The 3,268-nt window shown below is 38.4% G+C and overlaps 1 pseudogene; it reads left to right on the top strand.

Moving 5' to 3' along the window:
• The first annotated feature begins 2,282 nt into the window (after window positions 1-2,282).
• On the top strand, window positions 2,283-2,741 carry LOC100855639 (annotated as a pseudogene).
• Window positions 2,742-3,268: the final 527 nt, after the last annotated feature.

The following is a 3,268-nucleotide window of genomic DNA, read 5'->3' as shown; positions in this document are numbered from 1 at the left end:
GATAAAGTGATGTTTAAATGTAATTTCATGTTATTTGCTTATGAAAATTCTTTGAAAAGTTAACAGCACAAATCAAAGACTGATTATTATTGAAATTAAACTTGTTTACTGTGTGCTTCTTTCATGTGGGCACTCTCAGTATCTTTGGTTTATGTAATGATAAATCATAAATGTGGCACCAGATGTTCCTTAGTCCCTGAGTTCTGGGAAGCATGTCAGAAAATGTCAGGGGTGACCACTGAGAAGCATTCAGAATAACTTAGTTGAGCTCTTGGTATCTAAGACTCGTAGCAAAGAAGGCATATGGTTTTAACTGTTTAGGGCTTACTTTATGAGCTAATTGGTATTTAATCCAATGTGCTTATTTGCAAAAGTCTCTATTAAGATACAAGACTTTCCAAATAAACATAAAAAATCCTTAAATGATAACTACCTAACCTCACATCTACAAAAATAGCATAGTTTTTAGTTCAATTTAGATTTGTTGCATACTTCCCTCTTTCTCTCTTGAAAAGTATAGTTGAATGTAGTACAAGCTAATTTTCTTATTTGTTTGCAAAGTACAAATGAAAGTCTATACTACTGTATTTTCATAAGTGATCTAAGTTCCAGAGGAGAAACAAAGTAAAAGTTGAAAGCTAAGAACAGACATGTGACAACATGTCCATCATTACTGAAAAATTAAGAGATTTCTTTCAGTTTGTAGAAAAAATTCATCTCCTGCAGATATCCAAATTGTCTCAAGACAGAAAAATTTAAATTCCAAATTGGCATTGCCTTCAAGTTTTATTTTGTCTTAAGTTACATGTCCTCTCCATTTAACCATTGCCAAATGAAGTTCAAATCTGTCACCTTCCTTTATTGACTTACATAGAATAAGACGTACATTTACTTTTTTCCTCCATTAGGGGTGAAGGGTATTTTGAGATGGCTGAGAAGACATAAGCATAGCCTGACACCATGGCATGGATTTTCATGGTTGTGCCACAAAAAATGTTTATTAATTTGTCTTATTTTTATAAAAATGTGATTAAATATATATTTTTCCACATACCCAAAAGTGGAAGAAGAAAAATATGCTAACTACATAGTTGACTTCTCTCTCTGCATTGGGCAAACAGATCAGGAATGTGTCATCAACCTACCTGGAGTCAGAAACTACTCTTCCTCCAGAAAATATACACAAACAGAAAATTTTTCATTCAATTGATGGATCCACCAGATAGCAATTGACTTAAGAGTCAGAAGCCCTAAAGAATGAGGAAGGCAATATCTTCTCTTCATTTTTTAAAAAGACCCATTATGTTCTCCTCTTACCCTGTATGTGCTGTGTGCATCAAAGATCAATTTTGCGTTAATGTCTGACAGATGGGTGCTTGATCAAGAATAGTGGGTTCCAAATGCCATTCAAGGAGGTTATAATTTTCCATATTCTTCAACATGTGAAAAAAAATAAATACAACCAGAGGGTGTTTATTTGGTAGAGTATAATTTTTATTCCTTTTCAACCTCTCCTTTTTCCTTTGGGGCAGAACAGGACTTTCTTAATTAAGAGAATAACACCTGAAGCTATTCCATAGGAAGTGGCCAATATTGGCTAAAAGGGATGTGTTTTATTTATTTTTTTTTTCTGCAGAAGCTCTACTCTGAGGAATCTGAAAGACCTCAGGCCTCCTCTCCCAAAGCACAGTAAGGACCTAGCCTTAGAGCCAGGAGCAATGCTCAGAACTTTGGGAACCCAGTGAGGCTTACGTAGGATAGAGCTGGAGCCTGGAAAAGGTGAACAGAGTTGAGGAAGCACTGAGGACTGTTTGGGGTGGTGAGGTGAGGACAGAAGGGGATGCAAGAGAGAGATAGGGAAACCTCAACTAAGTTCCTTATGAGCTGAACAGCAACTTGAAAGGAATAGCAAGAAGAAAGTTGTATACCATTATACACACTCTCTCAATATGTGATCATCATATAGTAAGAGAGTTTCCTTTTACACAATGAACTGAACTAGCACACCCTTCCAAACATTGCATTGTTGGTGAGATGTTGGCAACTTATTTCCTGAGGAAAATCAACCTTTGTTCAGATAGAATGTATGCTTTCTTCACTGGGAAAGCCTTGCTATCAAAAAAAAAAAAAATCAGCTCAGTTAAATGGTGCAGATGGTTTTTAGACTTATAGTTGGACCTTTTTGAGTAGCACTGAACCAGAAAACATCTGAAGTAGCTGAAATCAAAAATAGGAAACTAGGCTGGTCCTACGTACTCAGGAGCTATGGCTTTGGTACAGACATGGCCAAGACCTAGAACCACACCACACACAACCAGTCATGAAAACGGCACAAAAGCAGCATCAAGATACCCCAATCACAAAGATAAGAATCTGTTAAGGGGGTGGACCCTAAGTTCTTGAGGAACATGTGCTTTGCCAAGAAGCACAAGAAGGGCCTAAAGAAGATGCAGGCCAAGAACATCAAGGCCACAAGTGCATGGGCCGAGGCTTTCCAGGTTTTTGTCAAGTCCAATCAGGTCAAGCCCAAGATCCCAAAGGGTGGCAGCCACCAGCTCAATCAACTTGCCTACATCTCTTATCTCAAGCTTGAGACACTTGCGCATGCCTACATTGCCAACAGTCTCAGGCTCTGCCAGCCAAAGGCCAAGGGCAAAGCTCAAACCAAAGCCCAGGCTTCAGCTGCCACTCAGACTCTGGCTCCCAAAGGTGCCCAGGCTCCCACGAAGGCTCCAGCATAGAGGCTTCTGTTAGCCAATGTGAAGATGGAAGCACTGCTGTGACCCCTGGCCTTCCGTCTGCATAGGACTGGTGTCCTTCTGTGCTATTTGTACAAATAAATCTGAATCAGGAAAAAAATGAATAAATAAAACCTAAAATAGAGAGGTCAGGTTCTGAAATTGGGTGAGTTGATTGAAATCCTATGAGTGCTCCTGGGTAAGTTACTTAATTTCTCACTTTATTTGATCAGTGGGAATAATCATGGTAGCATCTGACTGGGTCATGAACATCTAAAAGGAACAATTCCCTTGTGTGTTTTGGCAAGTAGTAACCACTCTATAAATGTTAGCTGCTAATATTACTTTTTCTTATTTGTTCATGACACATGTATTAAATGTAATTTATCTACATAAAAACTTCACAGCTTAGGTTCTTTCCAGTACTGAGATTCTAGATCAAGTGGATACATTGCAGGTGAGTCACTCTTAATACTTCTTCCACAGCATGCTGCTTGAGTGCAGCGGAAAGACTAGCATGAATGAATATT

Source organism: Canis lupus, chromosome 35 (assembly GCF_011100685.1).
Source record: "Canis lupus familiaris isolate Mischka breed German Shepherd chromosome 35, alternate assembly UU_Cfam_GSD_1.0, whole genome shotgun sequence".
Classification (NCBI taxonomy): domain Eukaryota; kingdom Metazoa; phylum Chordata; class Mammalia; order Carnivora; family Canidae; genus Canis; species Canis lupus.
Note: the sequence above shows the minus strand (reverse complement) of the source record. Positions and strands in the feature narration are given on the sequence as shown.